The following is a 21538-nucleotide window of genomic DNA, read 5'->3' on the forward strand; positions in this document are numbered from 1 at the left end:
TGTTATGGCTGCCAGGAGAGTACCGGCCAGTACCCTCCTTCTATTCCTCTCTCTCTCTCTCTCTCTCTCTCTCTCTCTCTCTCTCTTCTTTTCTCTGTAGATTTTCTTTTAACCTCTTTGGAAAGCAACGATGTTCCTTCCTTTTCTTTTTCCTTTTTTCTTTCATTCTTCTCTCTCTCTCTCTCTCTCTCTCTCTCTCTCTAACATGTTCTAAGCTTCGCACATTTCCAACGATGGCACCTCGTCGCCCATCGCATTTCTGCTCTGCTCTCCGATGCCATCCGCCATTTATTATTCCTCATGAAAAGACGGGCCGTCGGGACGCATTGAAAATTTTTCGCGAGTCATTAAGAGGAAAAAGCCTCGGATTCGGTCTCTCCTCGTACGCCTCGAGGATTCGCCCTTTTCCTCCGTGCAAGAACTCACAACCCCCCCCCACTCTCTCTCTTTCTCTCTCTTTCTCTCATCTTTCACTCTCCCTTGCTCTGAGAAAAAGAGAGAGAGAGAGAGAGAGAGAGAGAAAGAGAAAAGCAGCGTCCGCCATTAAATCGACGTCTTTTCGTCTCTTAAACTCCAAGCGAGACGACGCGTTGGGACTTTCGAGAGTCAATGCAAGATTAAAAATAGTCCGCTCTCTCATTTTCAACTTGCTACTTTGCATTTCCATCCGAGTTTCACGACCCCTTTTAATTTTAAAGACGCAACCCAGGCCAGGAATGAACAGTGACTTTTATCAAAGCCCGTGACGACATCTTACCTCGAGAAATTAACTTGTTCGCGTTATTTTCGATACTCAAAAAAGAAAAAACGAATTTGCCTCGTTCGTAGATAATTGGTAAACATGACTATCCCCTTCGTCGCACGCAAGAGACAATTAAAAGAAGGCAGGATAATTAGAAGAAGCTTACCAGGAAAATTTAAGGGTGGAAGTTAAGGGCAAAAGTCACAGGAAAGTAGTTTAGTATGCAAGACCTCGCAGTCGCCTCCATGATAACCGTAATTCTGGGCTTGTTTTCGGCTCGAGTCTCGACTTTCTATTCTTTCTTTACTTTTTACCTTGGTAACTGTTGAATAAACTCATCCAGTGCCAAGAATCTTCATTCACCGTAACGATTCGTTCCTGTAACAGAAAAAAAAAATAACGATTCCTTTTGTAACAACGAAATGATTGTATCCTTCCTTTAATTATACTCATCGTTTCGAGCGGACCCTTGAAAATAATTCTTAAATAGGATTGAAAATTATCAGAGAAAAGGAAAGGAAATTTTCCATTGAAGCGACGATAACCACTCTTCAAATATTATTCACGAGTTTTCTGACCGATAATACGCAATTAGAGTTGAAAAAGGAATTGAGAACGTTCCTTTACTATCAAGGACTTTTCCTTCAAGAAAAAAAGAATTGGAAAAACGAGATATCGAAGTTATCCTATTGTATGACCATTTTCGTTCGACAAGGATCGATAACAAGGTACGAAGGATCGAACTCGAGAAGAGGAAGGAAGGAAGGAAGAAAGGAAGGAAGGAAGGAAGGAAGGAAAATCCAGGAAGACGCTGTCGCCAGTCAACGATACCTACAACCTTTAACCCCATCGTATTCGGGCTTCGGTGTTCGCATTCTGTAATTGCCGCTGCAATTACCACGAATTACGGCGATAATTACCGTCATTATGCGGTGCAGTAATTTTGGTAATTACTGCGGTAAATCGCGAGTCCTGATCCCAAGCGCCATCCTCTTTAACTCCCCCTACCCCATAAGTTTCGTATTCGTCATCGGTCGATGCATCTTCTTAAATTACTTTCTTGAGAAACATCTTATCGAAAGTTCAACGAAAAACTCGACTATTTCGATATTTCTTTTTGCGCTTTGTATTCCTCACCTTTGGGAGAAAGTAAATCTACGATATAATCGTTCTGAGCTTCTGTCGGAGGGAGAACCATCGACAAATGGTGGTTTCGAATTCCTTAAGGGTGCTTTGTATCTTCCTGTCACGTGCGAGTTACTTAACTCAAGGTACATGTTCCGAATGTTAAGGTACTATCGAAAGTTACCAATGTGTTTCAAACGGGAATCGGCGAAACACGTTAAGCTTTTTAACGTCGCCAAAGTTTCTATTAACAATAAGTCTAGACAAAATATTCTCGAAAAGGGATTTTCAAAAAGTAACAAATTATCGTTATCTCATGAATTTTAAAGCCTTATTAGAAAGGTATACTTAATGATTCTATAGAAAAGGAAAAAAAAAGAGAAAGACGAAAAATCATAGAAATTCTATTATAGTGACATTAAACAAGGGGTGAGTTTAATCGTACGTTTTAGAAACAAATCACGGCACGTATCAAACATGCAAAAGCAATAAATTAAAACTAATATAATAATATAATTCAATGGTGGAACTGCCCACAGAGAATGAGAGAGAGAGAGAGAGAGAAAGAGCATCGAGTAAGTTTTATCGAAGATGCCTATTTATCTTTCTTACAAAACAGTTTGAGAGCAACTCCGTCATAAACGTACGGTAGGTACGAAAGAATCCTAGCTCGCTCTTTCTTTCTCTTTCTCCCTATCTGCCTCGCTTGCAAGTGAAACTGGGTCGTCGAGATTGATGGTTTCTCAGAGGATCCTCCCGAAATAATCGTAACATTCATAAATTTCGTAAACATTGTCAGGTGAACAAGATATGTATGTTGGATGAATAACGTTTGTACTTTCGAAAGAAACGATTTTGAATAAAAATTTTATAAAGAATACGTAAAATCGTTTCTTATCCGAACAATGTAAATATTTAAAACGATATTATTTTTAACGCAAAAGTAAGAAAAAGATAAGAGAGAGAGAAAGAGAGAAAGAGAGGGAGAAAGAAACAAGGAAAGCTTAAAATAACAAGGAAAATGTCGGGACTACGAGACAAAGCAATTTGGTTTGCACAAGCTCCTTCGGATTGCATGCTTTCATAGAATCTCATTCACAATTCTCTCTCTATCCAATTTCCAGCCTGTATCAACGTGTATCTGGTATTCTCGTAATTTCCTACTGTCGTCCAGCCTTCGGTTACAAGAGCGTTATATCTCCGAACACGAAGCAAAATTGATGATTCGAAAAAAAAATGAAAAAAAAAATAAAAAAAAAATAAAAAAAAAAAAAGTTAAAAAAGCTTACATATTCACAGTGAGAAAGAGAAAAATACATTCGATGGAAGAATAATAAAAAAACAAAAAAAAAAAGAAAAAAAAAAGAAAAAAAAAAGAAACAAAATAGAAAGATGAAACTGATATGTAGAAGAGATCAAAAACCACACACGTTGCTTTATAAATAAATATCGGAAACCCTTCATCAAACGCAAACCTCATTTCTGTTCATCGATACCCTATCTCTTTCTCTTTTTTTCTTTTTCACTGTACCTTGTGTGTTTTTGTTTAACATGAACCGAGAAGGGAAACTGCGTCAACGACTGTAAAAGGCCAAAAGAAAAAGAGAGAGGGAGAGAAAAAGCATGGGCATCAAAGTATCGCGAATGGATAAATTAGAGGGTATGCCTGACGAGCACCGACCTCGACATTGGCCGGGAGAAAACATGTAAGCCCATCTCTCGTCGTCGTTTCTACCTTTTATATGCCTGAAATTTCGACGATTCGGAGCCGTTGTGGGAAAACCTTTTCAAATCACTCTGAAACCCACTCACTCTCTCTTTCTCCCTCTCTCTCTCTCTCTCTCTCTCTCTCTCTCTCTCTCTCTCTCTCTCTTGCTCGCTCGCTCTTCTCTTTGTCCCTCTGTGCGACGAGTTTCGGTTCCACGTATGCGCCGTATTTAATCCACGTTTTACGCCTCGCTAGCCGGGAAGCGTGATTCAATTACGTTACGAAGGGAAGGACGAAGAGTGGGGGTCGTTAGTGTCGGAGTCCTATACACACACCAGCATGCTCATCCCTTCTACCATACCTTGTCCAATTCCCCTCTGGCAAGCGTTAGGACCGCTGAAAACGAGAGATTGCTAACGTTTCTCCTAAATGTGTAAATGATCCTACGTGTGTTTTACTACATGTATACATCTATATGTGTCCTTCTTTACGTCATACATAGAAATGGAATGAAGGTATATCGTAGAGATGAGTTCGAAGGGTCGTTTGAAAGAAGAAGCAATACGCGCGAAACTGCACGCGTTGAAATTTGACAACGACCAGCCTGAAAATTAATTTCCATCTAGGACGTCGTGTTTAGGAAAGTATTGTCGTCCGGTGACAAAGTTTTAAGCTTCCCAAACCCCTACCCCTTCAGTTCCATCTATATGATAGTAAAAGAGCTAAACTCTGCAACCATTTATAGAACGACACACCAAGCATAGCTGATGCCGCGAGTTTCAGGGAAACAAAAGATACTGTATTTTTTTGGATTATCCTACCCATTGTAGTGGATTTTCGATATTACGCTGGTGTATGTTTACCTGCAGTCTTTATGTATTGCTTTCTTTTTTATTTTTTTTCTTTTTTATCAAATCGACTATACAATCACGTGATACGTTCATTATCCCGTTCATTATAACGTTTCCAATCTTCCTTTCGTGCAAAAAAAAAATGTAAATCCGATTTTTATCGTTTCGTAGGAATATGATTAATGATAATGGCATATTATAATACGATTTTATAATCTTTTCCTGTACAATTCAAAAGTAACTGAGATAATGAAGAAATGATGTTCCTAAAGAAAAGTTACCTTTTGCGAAATGAATTGACGGATCTATTTCAACGAACGGTATTGGTTATTTATCTTCATATATAAATAACACAAAATAATGCTGAATGATATTGATGGTGTATGATTATATTGTTTTTTATTCGATTTAATCATATAGGATGAAAGTATTAAAAGTATTAAAAATCGAGATATTTATAAAATTTAGAATATTTTCTAAAAGAGAGAAATGAAATTTTATTCTAATCTGTTTAAATCGTGTGATTATTCAGCGCATTAAAACAAAAATATTTAAACGTTATTTAAAAGCGTAAAGAAAGAATTAATAGTAATAAAAAAGAAGATTATAAATAAATATAAAAAACGAAAGTAGGTTGTTCGTAGTTTAATAAGCGACATACGTAAAAAATCATTTCGAGTTTCATTTGCTTCGCCTACTTCTCTCTCTCTCTCTCTCTCTCTCTCTCTCTTTTTCTCTCTCTCTCTTTCTCTCTCGTGTTTCTTTTTAGGTCGAAATTGTTGAATATAGCTATATCGTAAACGCGGCTGCTACGTTGTCAGTCCCACGTGTGGAGGACGAAATAGTACAGCGATCAATGGGTCAAGTATGTTTGCAAAATGGCTATCTAACTGCAAATGCAACTCCCATATACGTACGAGTCTAAATATATATTTGCCACTGTCAAAGGAAGAAAAAAAAAAAAAAAAAAAAACATCCCTTACATACCCCAATCGAGCTTTCCTACAGCGACAATGATATATTCATTTCACAACCGTATTATTTTCTAGGCATGATCAAAGAATGATGAAACTGAAAATTTATTAAGGTATCTCTAAAAATTGATCGATTTATTAGATCGATATCTACTTTTGTACCATTGGGAAATGTTATAATTAATCTACTCAATTTGAAAAAAATCATAAGAACATCAATAATGTTCTGTCAATTGGATATCAATACGTTGTTATCAATGATTAAATTTAAACTTATCCAAACTAAAAGATTCACTCGGCTTCATTTCGGTAACAATTTCACGATCAGCACTGCAGAATAAATCTTTTAAACTTCCAGAGTGTATATCACCATATCGCGATATTGAAAAGGAAAATTTTGTAGAAACAGAAACTGACTGTGGTATCTTCGGTGTCCACCAAAAAGATATAAGAATCATCTTTCCTCCCACCTCTTTATTTGTCTGAATTTCTGTCTCTCTCTCTCTCTCTTTCTCTCTTTCTCTCTCTTTCTCTCTTTCTGTCCCTCGCAGTTGGACACCGAAGAAGATAGGTGGTTAAGGTAAAGAGGGAGCGGTTGGATTATCCAGAGAGGATGAAAGGTCGCGTTGCTGAATTCCTTCGTGCTCGTGGGTAGGCAGGCGGTATGGAATTACGAAGTTTAAGATAAAATGGATTCGCGGAATCTGAAATAGAAAATTCCCTAGCTAATACCACGCCAGGATTCCCATTCTCCTCACATAACCTCCGTCATCTTAGAGTCTCCTCTTTCCTACGTATTTTCTCGCATACACATACACACACACTCTCTCTCTCTCTCTCTCTCTCTCTTTCTCTTTCGCTCTCCTTTTTTTTCTATCATTTCCTTTCCATCTTTTTTCCTTTTTTTTTCCAAGAGCACAGCAGTGACGCGAAAAACGAAGGGAATAATCGAAGGTGAATGAAATCGGTCGAGAGACTTCGCATTCTCTTCGTCTCTATCTATCTTTCTTTCCTCATTTTTTTTTTCTTTTTCTATGATCTCTAGGGATAATGATCGAAGAACAGAAAGGAAGACTACAAGATCCTCCAATCAGCGTACCGACTTTGAAATGTACTCGAGTCGAGTGCAAAATACGAATATTCTGCGATGACCGTGTTGTTTCCCTTCAATTCGACAGGATCATCTGTCTCTCTTCTTTTCTCTTTATCTTTCAAACTCGTGTCAATTATCGTTCCTTTCCTATTTTCTTCTCTTCTATTTCAAACGACTTCTTCTACTAAATTCGAACGTTACGTGTCACGCTTGATCGAATTGAATTTCTTAAATAAACAAAGATCGCCGTTGTTTCATTCAACTTTTCGTTCAACTCAATAAATTCAATTTGTCGAGGAACGATATTTTAAAAATCATAATTATAATTATTCGAAAGAACATATATAAATTTTTATATATGAATTTAAATTAAATTTAATTAATTCATAAAAATTATTCGAGGAAATTTCTCACTGTCACTTATTGCTGACAAGTCTGTATATATATTTCTGAAGAATATCTATGTCTTCCAATGAATACAAGAAGCATAAATCACTTTGAAATATAGGACAGGAAGAATTCTCGATGTTTGGCGATAAGTCGAAGACCTCGGTACGATCGAACAGCGAGAACGTCTTCTCGCCGATAAAATCGAGGCTTTTGATATAAGATACTTAGAAACGTGGATCGCTTTCGAGTCTGCCTGATATTATCGTGTATTGTGATCAATCGACAATAGGCATTCGCGATATATCGTCTGTATATATTGCCTCGATCTCACATACTGTTGTTACTGTGCTTTGCATAGAAGATGCATTCCTACGAACAAATACATATGCTTATGTATCTCACGTAAAATCTATTACACAAGTCAACCACGCTTCCAAAAATATACTATTTTTCTCCCTTCCAAAAATATTCTATTTTTCTTTTTTTCCCTTTTGTATTTTACGAAGGTAATACTCATCGAAATTTTCCGAACGAGCTTCGCGCAATTTGTTTTATTAACATTCAATATATCGATAGCTCGACCAATGGAATGATTTTATTCCGCTATTATCGAAGCGATATTGAAAACTGTGAAAACGCTATAACGGATTAATAAACATGAACAACGTGGATACTGTTATCGAAGTTATTCAATTAATAACTCTCTAATTGACTACTCGTCCCCAAGGTGAAGTTTTAAAAAGAGCGCTCGTTATAGAATGACTACCATCGATAAACATTTATCACCAAGAAAAATGCTGAAGCACACTTTCAACCACATTCAGACAGTGTTGATACAGGCGTCAAGGGATACTACGTTCCTATTGGCCGTAACCATGGCGTTTCATCTCGCTCTCCTCTTGTACGAATCGTCGATGTCTAATTTAATCGTGCCAATTAAGGGCAACCCTCCTCCTTTTCCTTCTCTTCCCGGGCTACTCGGAAAGGAAAGTTGAGAGTAACGGGTGGAGGAAAATCGAGAAATTATTATTTCTACGGTCCGGAGATAGCGGATTCAAGAAAGAAAAGGGGAAAGAAAAGTCGGAGAAAGAAAAGATCGGGTAAGGGTTGTAGAGGAATAATTAACAGTCGGCCTATAAAATCCAATTGAACTGGCACGTAGTGGTAAAGAGGGATGGGTGATGTCCAAGAAGGGTGAATCAGTATAATAACCCATTTATTCTCCATCTCTGCTATCTCATTATTTTGAGATTTAATGCACGAACAATTCTTCGATTAACCCGACGGAATAACGTAAGTTTACATTAAGAAAATATAAGAATTGCACAAGAGAGATGAACGCTCGAAGGATTTAAATCTACTATACGATCCTCGGGCATTTTCGTTCTATAATATAAATAAATTTGGTTATCAATGCTTTTGAGGTACCATACCATTTTAGATGAACAAGCAAAGGTGTTAGTGGGAAGAAACCAAAAGGAATGGCAAAGAGAAACAAAGGAAACAAATTGCTATCAGTACCATCAACACAGTTCCTCTCTCCAATCCAGTAAAATTTTCCCTTTCCTCTCTTGCTCATCCGACACCAAAAGTCCTCCAATTTATGTGTTCGCTGGTTATAACGGAGTCAACGAGCCCTTCGCCCTTTTGTTCTGTCGCCGACCTCGTTTCTCTCGTTTTCCTTGCCTCTTGTTACTTTTTTGGGAAAAATATTCCTATACATATACATATGAATTTCTATATTCCTTTGCCTACACAGATATAAATTTTAAGTAAAATTTCGAAACATCATTCTCATCTCATTTCTCACAAATAATATTTATCATAATTATCGAAATAACAAATACCGGAAGCATTTTCATTTTGTTAAGTTAAAAACAAAGTAACGAAGGGAAAAATTTTTCGTATCTTTTATTTACAAATCTCCACCTTTCGTATCACGTTAAACGAATGCTTTGATCTGTTTCATTATATATATATATATATATATATATATATATATATATATATATGTATGTATATACACATATATGAACCAAGCCGTATAAAAATATCTCTATTGCGTTACATCATCCATAACCTCTACCTAGGGGCGATTAATTAAAAAACATAATGGAAAAATACATATGCTAACGCGGATTAAAAAACAAAAAAAAAACAAAAAAAAAACAAAACAAAAAAAATAGCGAGACGCGTGGCATTTCCTATATGAACCATGAATGTATATAACACGTATTAAATACTTTTGTTTCAAACGATTTCTATTTCGAACTTTTGTAAATATCAGAAAGTTACGAGTTCAAAGAGCGATTGTGAAACAAAGCGATAAAATTATTAAATTATAAATAAACAATTGAAATTATAACAGTTAACATTTTCACGAAGAATTAAAGGAATTTTCAAAAAATTTAAGTCATTTTTACGATTTATGTTCATCATAGTTACATGCTTTTATAATAGATTACCATATAACTGAAGCCAGTAAACTTCGAGCGGTAAATAGTACCTAATAGTTTTTTGCAAGTCATGTGCAACTAATATTCTCGTCTTTTATATCGCTACCACCTCGTTCGGAGCATGCTTTACTCTCTTAGTCTGTAAGAGAGGTTGAATAAAAAGGGGGTTAGACCGTCGGTATATACATACTAGCAAGCTGACTAAAATGCAACAGGGATATGGCTTTTATAATAAACCCATAATCTCAATACAACGAGATGGAGGAGGCTTTTAGATACATCATGTAGGAAGCTACGAGGTTACGAAGATATTATGGATTTGTCCTGCCGATTGAACGAGAAATAATATGTACATTTTATATATTCAAAGTGCGAAAAGATATAATTATTTTGAAGTAGAAAATAATGAGAGAGAAAAAAACTTTTATCTCTCATAATATATATATATATATATATATATATATATATATATATATAACAAAAACAAACGCGTGTACTTCATTTACAGAGAGATAATATTATTTTCGATATTATTTTTTATGTTTTAATCAAAAAAGATATATTATTATAAAATTATTGTTTTTATAAAAACATTCGAGATACTATCGAAGATTAGATTCTATCGACATAGATTCCTCAGATACAAACCTACCGAGTAATCTGATTTAACGTGCAGTGCTTCTCGCATTTCCACGAGTGGAGCATCGTCTGATTCAACATCGACTCGAGCTTAATTTTGGTACTCGAATGCTCGAATACGCGATGGTGGTGTTCTCTATAGTGCTTCCAACACCGTAGAATCTGACGTCCGCCAACGATGTAAGCATAAATTACCTGGATATCTGAACCGAGATAATTATCAATGCAAGCTCGTCGCAAACTGTTCTCACCAAGCCGATCGATAATTATATATATATATATATATATATATGTGTCTTAAGATACACGATCTGGATGCAGAACTATCTCTTACGTTTGATTAAAACAATAGACTTTTGATTATAGTGAATGATCCTTTCTTCCTATATGAAGCACAAGTATTTTGCTTCAAGATGATTCATAATAAGATATCAATGAATTAAGTAAAAAATAAAAATAAAAATAACAAAAAAAGAAGAATACATCTCCTAACTTATTTGCGAATAATTCGAATGGAAATACTGGACGATGAAAGAAAAATCTTGAATAATTCGAAAAGGTTATTCGTTTCATTTTTCTTCCCTTTTTTTTTTTTTGTCGAATTCAAAAGAATTCCTTTCGTATTACCGGAGAGTGCACTTTGTTTCATTATAGCGTATGCAGTATATCCGTAGTGGGCACACGCCTTGGAAAGTGCCGGTGCGAGAAAAAAATGTTTGCCTTAGTTTCACATTCCTTTGTGTCGTTCCACCCGCTATATACTCAGTGTAGGCGCTCTCTTTGGTCCATTACTGTCTACTGTGTATAAACCGTTCTTGGTGACCCCTTCTCTTTCTGTCTCTATCTCTTCTTCTTTTCAAGCAACATTTTCTGCACTCAACTTCGCATATCTTCTGCTCTTCTTCTTTCTTACGAGGCGAGCCGTTACTCTTTTTACATTTCTTTATATTATATCCAGTCTTGCCTATGTTACGTTGAAGTATATTAATTATCCAAATAATGATGTTGAATAAAAGAATTAATTCTTTATTATTGAAATATATTATATATTCGTTGAAATAAAAAGCACGAACATTTTTTTAATTTCCAGAATTATTATAGTTGGACTTTAATAAAATTATACGATATTATTCCACTGCAATGTAATTAAAAAGATCTTTTCTTTTCTCTTTTTCATCCCCTGAAACGAGAGAGAGAGAGAGAGAGAGAGAGAGAGAGAAAAGGAGGATGACATAAAATCTATGGTGAGTTCGCATTAAATGTCGCTAATCATTCTGTTGAACCTTCTTTTGCTGTCCCTTCCAACCCTCTCATGATATCTTTTCCGGTTTGTCCGAGTCACCCCTAGCATCTACACGGTTTAAAGATAACAAATGTCGGGCGTTTAGGTTCTGCGATTACGACGAGCCATTCGTTTCTCGTGTCAAGCCTGTCTGGTTTATTCGGCTACTACCCCTTCTAAAAGTCTTCTCCTCCTTTCTTTACCCTCATATAGCTACCTCTAAATACCGTTGACGACGTCGTTATGTCAATATGTCATCAAGGTCTCTTTTCTTTCCTTTCAAAAAATTGTCTTATTCAGCTTTAAATAGAGGATCAACGAACGTATCTAAAGATAATATTAAAAAGTATTATGACGATTTTATCTAATTAAAAACATTTAATTACAAGTGTCACGACAAATCAAAAGTATATAGTTTAAACATAAACTTTAGATAGAGGCATTTGACTTGATAACATGCAAAGGTATATCCTAAAATGTTATTCAATTTCAAGATCACTCGTAATTCCTTTCAAACGAACATGAATACAATTGAAGGGAAGAGGAACGAGAGAACATGAACGACAGCAAAATGAAATAGTCGATCGGATCTAGCAAGACTTGATCTAAAAAGCGTTCTAAGAAAAGCTATTATCGTGGCGAAGTCAAACGAACTTTCCGAATAAAATTCGAATGGAAAGTAAATGAGAAACTCGTAGTACGAGCGTTCAACTTCCTTCTTGTGATTCGCTGACAGATTAAAGAGTAGAGAGTGGAAGTGGGTTTAAGAAACGTAATGCCTATATATAGATCTTCTATTTCTACCTTCTGATAGTAACCAGATTTTACAGTTAGACATTAAAGGTAAAACGCGTCGCATCGAATAACTCTTATAGTCGAAAAGCAAAAGTTTATCAAGTCGCGGTCAGAGTTCCGAGCAACTTCGTATCGCTATCTGCAGTGAAGCAGCAACGGCACTAACTGCGGCAGCGGCAAAGGTAGCAGCCCTTAGCAGCAGATCGACCAATTCAGAAGCGACCTTAACGCCTGGATGAAACTAAGCGAAACGTCTCTTGAGAAACCACCAACCTCCTCCATAAGTCGAGCCGAATTCCCTTGCGCTGGATTAATTCGCCTGTAATCCTCTCTCTCTCTCTTCCCCTTTCTCTTCCTCTTCCTCTTCCTCTTCCTCTCTATCTCACTCTCTCCTTCCGCTTCTCTTGCGTCCATCTCCTTCGTCGTCTAGTCAATGAATACGAAATGACGAATAGGATACAGGCCCTGGGACATTGCTCTTCTTGTTGTTCCATCCTCGATAAAGCAACTTTTCCTTGTAGCTTAACAAGGACTTTATGGAATAATTGTTTATGAATCAATTTGTTATTACTACGTCGGCATCCTGTTTACTTATCTATCCTTGCTTGAATATTTATATCTATTAATCCACCATAACGATGTAAAATTTTCTTCTTACGTTCTTGATTTAAATTAAATCTATGAATGACTATCTCATAATTTGAAAAATATCTTTCGATATATTTCTATTCTAAAATTTTATATTTTACTGTTCGTTTAAATCTTTTGAGAAATAAATGAAATAGAAAAAAAAAGAAAAAAAAAAAAAAAAGAAAAACAAAAGAAAAAGCAATAAAAACAAGGTTACCTTTCAAACACCCAGATCATATTTCCGTGAACAAGGTCGCAGTAGTTTTAACATTAAAGCGTAATTCGAAGCGAATTCAGAGCAACGTGCTTGCTCGTCCATTCACACTGTGTATCTTTGTGTGAGCTGACTGACATTCGGCCTATAAAGTGTCACCGGACCATCACTTGACATCGACTCGTTCGTCCCTCTCTTCTACTCCACCAAATCCCCACCTCTTCTCTTCGTTGACGCACATATACATAGAGATACACACACAAGTGCATACACATAGATATCTACGTGCGAGAACACGTTTTCCTCTCTCCCACGCTTTCACCCGCTTTCTCCGCACGTCCCTCCAGCCGCAACCAATCCTCGCAGGCAGAGTGTTACCGGATTACAATGTTTGCCGGTGACTGTGCAAACACCGCGCGGTTCCCTTCTCTCTCATACGTCGACATTCTCGACACTCTCTCTCTCTCTCTCTCTATCTATCTATCTCTCTATCTCTCTCTCATATACATTGTCTGTACAAGCATTTATATATATGCATGAGGGGGAGAGAGACAGAGATAGAGATAAAGAGATAGATGGAGAGAGAGAGAGAGAGAGAGAGAGAGAGAAAGAGAGAGACAGAAAATGCGTTCGAAACAGAAAATGCGTACGATTTCGAGAGAAGAATAGAAGGGTAAAAAAGCTTCGAAATGAAACGACTAGCTGGCCGAACAACCGCATGCACAAATTGCCAGAGTAACAGCAGCAATACCAACCTGTTTTCTGTCATTCCTCGGTCAGACTGGGTTAGAATATTTTTATCTCATTGCGTGACAAAATCGAACGATTTATCTTTATTACTTATCTTCATCATAGAAACGTTATTTCTATTATGATAAAAAATTTTCTAATCGAGTAGAGATCTTCTCAGGCAACAGTGATTAATGTATCATATCTTTATATAGATAGATAGAGAAGGAGAGAAAGAGAGAGAGAGAGAGAGAGAGAGAGAGAAAGAGAGAGAGTTCATATTTTTCAAACTTAATATCATTCATGCGATTGTAATTTTTTATCTTAAGAAAACATAATTATAATGGCCGAATACGAATAGAGAAAGGCTGGGCTTATTAAGCAATTAAAGCAATGCCGTTCTCCCTTGTCGAAGAGTTTATATAGGAAGGAAGGTATGGAAGGAAGGTATGAAAGTCGGAGGTCCCGTGGAGACAACGAAGATGAGTATACCCAGAGATAGAGATAGAGAGGAAGACGATGAGAAGGAAAACGCAACAACGCGGCAACCGCCACATGCATTTAGTATAGTAGAAGGAAAGCGGTAGTAGGAACGTTGGTACGGCCGCCAGCATACAGCCATCAGCGAAACTTGACAAAAGTTGAGACACTTGCTAATGAGCGGTACACATCTCGACGCTGCACTCTCTGCATACTCTCGCTCTCTCCCTCTCTCTCTTTCTCTCTCTCTCTCTCTCTCTCTTTCTCTCTCTCTCTCTCTCTCTTTCTCTCTCTCTCTATCGTACTCGCAGCACGACCTTCGAAGCTTCGTAGAAACTGCTACTACTATAGCAGTAACAGCAGCAGCCTGATGTGGCCTGGTACTTCCGCTTCGTCTACGTGTCCCGTGCAACCGGTTGTCTAGGTCACGAAAGACGAGTCCAACGACCTCACGCAGCACCTGCAGCAGCTAGAGAGGGTGTACGAACTTAACACGCTCGTTCTCTTTCTCTCTTTCATTCTCTTGTTCTCTAGCTCGCGGATTAGCTCGAAGCAAGACGAGGAACGAGTCTCCCTATTTGTTCCCCTTCCTTTCTCTTCCTACCTGAGAAACTTCCTTTTCACCGTGGAATTTATCTTCGACTATATTTCAGCATTAGCGAAGTTTGTCTTTGAGCAGTCGTCGAGCATGTCTTATCGAAAGGACGGATTTTATGTAAAGGATGAATTCTCGCCTGGTAAGGATTATCGTGAACTTATGAAAAATATGAAGCAATTGTGTAAAGTGATTTACATTTGCACGTAGATTTGTATATATCTTTTTATATTTATGTTTATAATATTTGGTTTCATATGTATATATATATATATATATATATATATATATATATATGTTGTTTAGTTTTGCGCACTTGCGATTGTTTACTTATAAACATTTTAATAGTAACTACATAAATGAATAGATGTAATTAATGATATTGAATGGAACATCGATTAATGTATATTTATATCGTAAGATTAAAAGAATCTTACCGATGTTTGAATTACTTCGATAAAATGGAAATGATGCCGTAATTAACGATATCGCTCGATAATATAGACGGAATCTTGACCTCGCGAAAAAGCCTCCCTCTTCCTTGTTGAATTGCACACGAAGCATCGATTAAGCCGGCACTTTGACTGAAGCATCACTTCGCAGATTGCCCATTACATCTTCGAAGCAGTTACTGTCTGCTATCAGGAAGCGCTCTCCGCGAAATTAGCCGAACCGTTCCCGTATCGTGACCGAACGAGAACACGAATTACTACGTTCCCTCGAGAATGTAAATCATTCGTTCATAGTACCTAAGAAAACTCCCTTTACACTTGATTAATTTTCTACGAACTTCAATTTACAAAATGTTGAAGAGTTTTATGAGAAAAAAAAAAAAAAGAAAAAAAAAAGAAAAAAAAAATTATTATTTTACAGACTGATTATTCTCATCGCGTTTGACTATTCCGCTCAAAGCAAGAACGAAGTATATGCTATTAACGCTTCTAAAGAATCTCAGTCACGCGGGAATCGAAAATGCAAATGGAAACGACCAAAATCCAATTGTCTCCAAAGGAAGCTTCGGTGAAAGACGTCTTACCGAAGAGATGTACGACACAAGAGGATACAATGGAGAAGCTTAGACGTTACTACGTCCGCGAGGTAACGGCAGCTCGACGAGAAGCTGTGGTCTTGAATAAGGACAACGAGTAAGAGGAGAGAAGGAAAGATGCAGATTATTCCGAACGCGGAATCCTTAACAAGAGAAGAGACTCTCACCTTCGGTGAACGTTCTCGTTCGAATCTACGAACAGTGACAGCAGCCTTTGCCTGACGAGTCCTTTTAGAGGATTCCAATTCTAGAATTACGGATTTCCGACTGAATTACCACCAGCTATCCTCAACTTGGAGATGCGAATTATCGATTAGTCGTTCGACTTTCATGTCATTTGAGTTATTATCTTTGTGGTGCGAGAAAGTAGATTAGAAAGTTAACGATTATTTGAAAAAAAAATATATAGAAAAATGAAGGAATTTGATAAATATCTGTTCGATAAACCTTTTTAAAATTCATTGCATTCCACGAATAAAATTATAGAATTAAATAATCGTCATAAAGGTCGTCAGTTTCTCGTCGAATTAAAAATCAAACGGAATAAAAGTACTTTGCAAAAAGGAGAAACCTGTGGATTAGATTACGCAAGTGCAAATACGGAGATTCTCTCTTCGTTATCGAGAGATTATGTAGCTTTGTTAGAAAGGAGCTTATGGGATCGAACGATCATTTGTTACGATCTTTTTTCTTTGTTTTCTTTTTTTTTTGTTTCTTTTTTTTTCTTTTTCTTTCTTTTTTTCAAGCGAAATTCGTAAAAATTCTACGATCGAGTAAATAAGTCGAAATTTTTTCCTATAAATTAAAACACGGTTTATGATTATACTCTCGTATTTTTATTGTAAAATATTTGAAAACTTTGAAGGATAAATACAACGTCGTTCCAGTGATGTAAAATTTCATTATATGTAACGGAGTTCTACGAATATTTTGAGGAGAATAAAATTGCATATTCGAGGCCATAACCGATATCGGTTTTACGCAATAATATTTTAGAACGACGACAATATAAAACCTCGGAACATTGTTTTCTATTAGAAATATGCATCGTCGGTTAATTTACAACTGTTATCAATATTAACAAAATGCAAATAAAAAAGAGTAAACAAGAAAAAGAATACGGAGCACCCGTTGACTTCATTTATCCGTCATAACGGAATACTCGATGAAATAAGATCATAATGGAACGGGAAAATCGAAGGATCATTGAAATAATAAATTTTTCGCTTGATTCGTTCGGGATAACAAAAACAAAAAAAAAAAAGAAAAAGAAAAAAAAACCACCGATCCATATCAAAACTGTCTTGATAAAAGATCTTATCGTCTCTTCTTTCATCCTACGCATTCCAACTACAAGTCGTTCGAAGACAACATTGTTCCATCGTCGTTGCAAAGCTGTAAATGCGGCGATAACAGTGTATAAGTTCGATATCAAGGTATAGCTAAGAGTACCCGTGAACGATGAAACGAGAAACAGAAAAAGCTTTTTCTTTCTCTTTTCTTTCTCCTTCTCTTACTCTTATTCGCATCCTAGCAACTTTCTCTCCCTTTTATCCGCCTCTTTTATGGAGCAGTCATCAATGCAGTTGGCTGAACTATTCCGAATCGGGTGAAAGAAGAACGCTTAGAATGAAAGAAAAGAAACTCCGTGCATACGTTTTCCTAAAGGTGTAATGGAAAAAAAAAAAAAAAAAAAAAAAAAAGAAGAAGAAGAAAAGGAAAAAACGGAAGTGTTATTCCGAATAACATTACACGAACGATTACCGTTTCAATTGTCTTTTGTATTGATAAAAATCTTTTGAGAATCTACGCCCTATAAACGTATCTAATTTATTCAACAATCTTTACCAAGATTTTATTTAAAAAATTTTTCTGTTTTTTTTTTTTTTTCTTTTTTTGTATATAAGAACGGATCTATGTATCTGAAGAAAATGTATTGAGGAGCGACACTTTGTGTCATCGATTTTAACGACTCTAATATGTGCCGACGAGTCTCTGGATCGTCGTATCTGAGGCTCCGTAACAGCACTTTCGGCCGACGTATCCCTTAACGATGTACAGATTCTCGCGAAAAGTGTTTCCGACGATCGTAAAACCACGAGAGAATTAATTTCGTATTCCCGATCGGGACAATTCAAATGGCTTTTATCATTCCTTTTTATTATTTTCTATTTTTCTTTTTTCTTCTTGTTTTTTTTTTTTTTTTTTTTTTTTTTTTATTATTTTATTTAAAGTCATACCATTCCCATTCGGAATATGATTTTATATCGAATGTTTAAATAAAACTTGTTACCGACGGATGACATCGAATTGTATTCATTCCGATCAATGCAACCGACATAATATTTTCCAACATTTTTAGACTCTCTTCGACTCTCGATTTTTTATTCGCGTCAGCTTCAAAAACTTGAATCTACCGCGATGACACGATCAACGGAGATTTCCGGTAAAATTCGAACTTTTCAAATTTCGAGTTGCTAATCCTCTCTCATCCATGCTCAGTATAACTCTGAAAAAAAGAAAAAAAAACATTTAAAAAATGACCGTGTTTGGTCTACCAAAACTACTCTCAAAAAAGAAAAAAAAAAGAAAAAAAAAAACCAAGGAAAAAAAAATCATTGGTTAACCGAAGACACAAGGTTACGATAGACTCAGAGATATTTTACGGAAATTCTCGAGACTTCAAACGCAAGAAACAGAGTGGGAGTGAGTCTTTCCACGGTCCAGAGTTGGAAAATCGTGGAGAAATTCCAGAAGCAATCCCATTTACCTTTCGTTTCGCGATCTCCTACTCCTAAGTCTCACTCTCTACGCTGAAGTGAATACGAAAAAGCAGCCAAGATACGCTGATGTTGATGGCTACCAGCTTTCGAATTCTTTGAAGGATCTATCTTCACCGTCCTTGGATTCTTTACTATCTCTAGGTTACGCTGTTCCTCAGCAATCTAGTATTAAAGCAGATCATAACGCGCGCGTCTCCTTATTGTTACTCTCGACCTATTCTCTTTCTTTCTCTGTCTGTCTCTCTTTCTCTCTTTGTTTCTCTTTCTCTCTCTTTCTTTCTTTTTATAAGGATGAAACCAAAAAGATAGCATGTGCTTTGAAGTCGGTACTTCCGTATGATCACCCATTCTTCCAGATGAGATTCCTCCCCTTTTTCTTTCATTCTATGTTATACTACTTACTACCAAACGTATGTTTGAATTTTCATAAAAGAAATCACCTCGAGTACTCTTTGGATGTAAATGAATGATCGCGATGATTATCATTATCTTTATTGCAATGATATATATATATATATATATATATATATATAAATATATATTTTATCATTATCTTTAAGTAATTAATTTTTATCTGAAATTATAAATAATTTTAAAAATATTTTTCAATATGATAGATAAATTTCATCTTAAATTTAATTAAATTTGATTCAATTAATTTCTTATTATTATAACTCGTGATGTTAATTGAATAAAACTTTACCTGTTTAAAATGTTCATTAGATCGTATTTAAAATTGTTCATAAAGATACGCATGAGTATCATTGATGGAACTGATTATCAAGATTCTTCTGAACATTACAAAATTTATCCATTTCTTTTTGTCGATCTTTTCTATTTATTCGAATGTTCCATCCAGTGATTCAGGGAGTATGTAAATGGAATATACTTGTCGGACGGTGTTTAAGTTATACTCGCCTGCTCTAGTCACTCCCATTTCATTCGGATCCTGTTTAATTAAATGGTTTACCATTCATAGTGAACGACTACGCTGTGAATGGTTTAAGCAGGTATTATTCCTCTATCTAAATTCACTAAAATCCATTGTACTACTGGCTTACAGAATCCTGTTTCGAAGCACTTTGCCGAACCGTTTTACAGCTCAAAATCGAAGCATTCTTTTTTCATTTCCACTTATACGTTCATCCTTGTTACATTTATTAAATAAATAAAGAAAAATTTTAACCAAATGATCAAAAAATAAAATTAAACACTATTAAAATATGAGAAAGAAATTGAAAAGTTTCAAATAAGAATTCAACTTGTCCATCAAATCTCTAATAATGTTAAATCTTTCTTATAAATGGATAACGAAATTGTGAAAAAGACTAGTTACACCTATTTCGAGGAGTAAACAAAAGATCAGGGAAGCAGGTAGTAAGAGGAATGCGTCATATAATGTTCTATCACGTGAAGGTCACGAGGTGGTAGTAGGAAAATCATCCCCCTAGAAGGGTAACGCGAATAAGGGGAAGAGAAACGAAGAGATAGAGGGGATCAAAAGAGAAAAGAGGGGAGAAGAGAAAGAGAGAGAGAAAGAGAGAGAGGGAAAGAGAGAGAGAGAGGCATCCAAAAGCCGAGGAATAAAGTTTTAGGAATTGTAAGAGTAGTTGCGTTCCCAAGAGAAGGGCCTAATGGTGTAACACCTGTAATAATTATGATATGCCGTCAGGGTGAATGGTTCTCGTCCCTCAGCAACGAAGCCACCTCGAGCACTCGGTAACGTTCTTCCACTCGCGGCTGCTACCCCTCTGGCTCTTCGTCTCCACACCACTAGTGGCCCCCCCGGAGGGTTGGGGCGCGGCCGTGTTTGCTCTATCGACCGCCGACAATCCACGAAGCTAGCCGAACGCGGCCGAACGCCTCACAGAGGCGCGTATCTCACCGATTCGCGTGCCACCTTTCTCTCTCTCTCTCTCTCTCTCTCTCTCTCTCTCTCTCTCTTTCTCTCTTTATTTCTCTTCCTCCCTCTTTCTCTCTCTCTCACTCTCTGTTCTCACTCTCTGTCTCTCTTCTTTTTACTCCTAATATCTCACCGATCGCTTCTTTCTTTATTCAATGTAATAATTTTTTAATATTATTATCCATTCATAATTAGTCGATTTTTATTTAATCAATCAACGTAATCGCAAATAAAATAAATTGCACTATTTATTTATTTATTTATTTTTTTTTTATTTCCAGAGAGTAAAAAACACTTATACTATTACTTTGCGCGTTGATTGTTTCTCCTTTTTCTCTCTCTCTCTTTCTCTTTCTCTCTCTCTCACTCTATCTTAATCGTAAGAGAAAAAACACTTTTGACTTCTGAAAATCTTGAAGGGAGAGGAATCAAAGGTATCTCGATGTCGACCTTCCTCCTCCCAAGGGAACCTAATTCTTCTTGCGTACACGAAAGCCAAAGAAAAGGAAATTTCTTTTTCCTTTTCTCATGATTGTTTTCGAATGAAATTTCACGCTATCGATTCGAATAAGAGGGTTACTTTGTTGTATGCTGATCGGGGATAGAAAGATATTGTTTTTGAGAGTTCGAAGAAGATCAGGATTTGACGATGGTCATCACAACAGAGGGAAAGCCTTTGTCTTCGAAGCAAATAAGATTCCGCTTCTTGGTAAACGCTGCTTCTCCTGAAAAATGGATTACGTGCTCCTTCGAAGACCTCTTTATCTTCAAGAAATAATGTTCCGAGGACAAACGAGGATATTACATTAAAATGAAAATAAAATGGAAATATATAAAAACATCTTGATATTTCGTGGCCACGTTAAGAACAACTTTATTCGAGTTTACATGGATAAAGATTTTTTTCTTTATAAGAAATATAAGATATTTTTTTATGACGTTTCTGATTTGAAAAAAAAAAAAAAAAACATCAGCAAACATTATTTGACACTAAAGAAACAAAGAATATAGATTAAATAGTACGTCAATACCAATGAAACTGAGATGGATTCGCATAGGATATTATAAAAAATTCTACGATGAAACAACTTCTTTTAATTC

The 21538-nt window shown here is 36.2% G+C and overlaps 1 protein-coding gene across 4 annotated transcripts in view; it reads right to left on the reverse strand.

Moving 5' to 3' along the window:
* LOC118441461 (protein turtle) overlaps window positions 1-21538 on the reverse strand; it is a 194435-nt gene that overhangs the window by 116131 nt on the left and 56766 nt on the right. Inside the window, exon 3 of one of the 4 annotated variants that reach the window (XM_085660321.1) lies at window positions 1057-1120. The exons of 2 other annotated variants lie outside the window; for them this stretch is intronic. The gene's annotated coding sequence lies outside the window, so the exon portion shown is untranslated. Of the gene's footprint in view, window positions 1-908; window positions 927-1056; window positions 1121-21538 lie in introns of those variants that run through there. One more of the 4 variants, XM_085660329.1, reaches the window with a different exon arrangement.

The sequence above is a fragment of the Vespa mandarinia genome, chromosome 11, assembly GCF_050613455.1.
Source record: "Vespa mandarinia isolate Hongniang chromosome 11, ASM5061345v1, whole genome shotgun sequence".
NCBI lineage: Eukaryota > Metazoa > Arthropoda > Insecta > Hymenoptera > Vespidae > Vespa > Vespa mandarinia.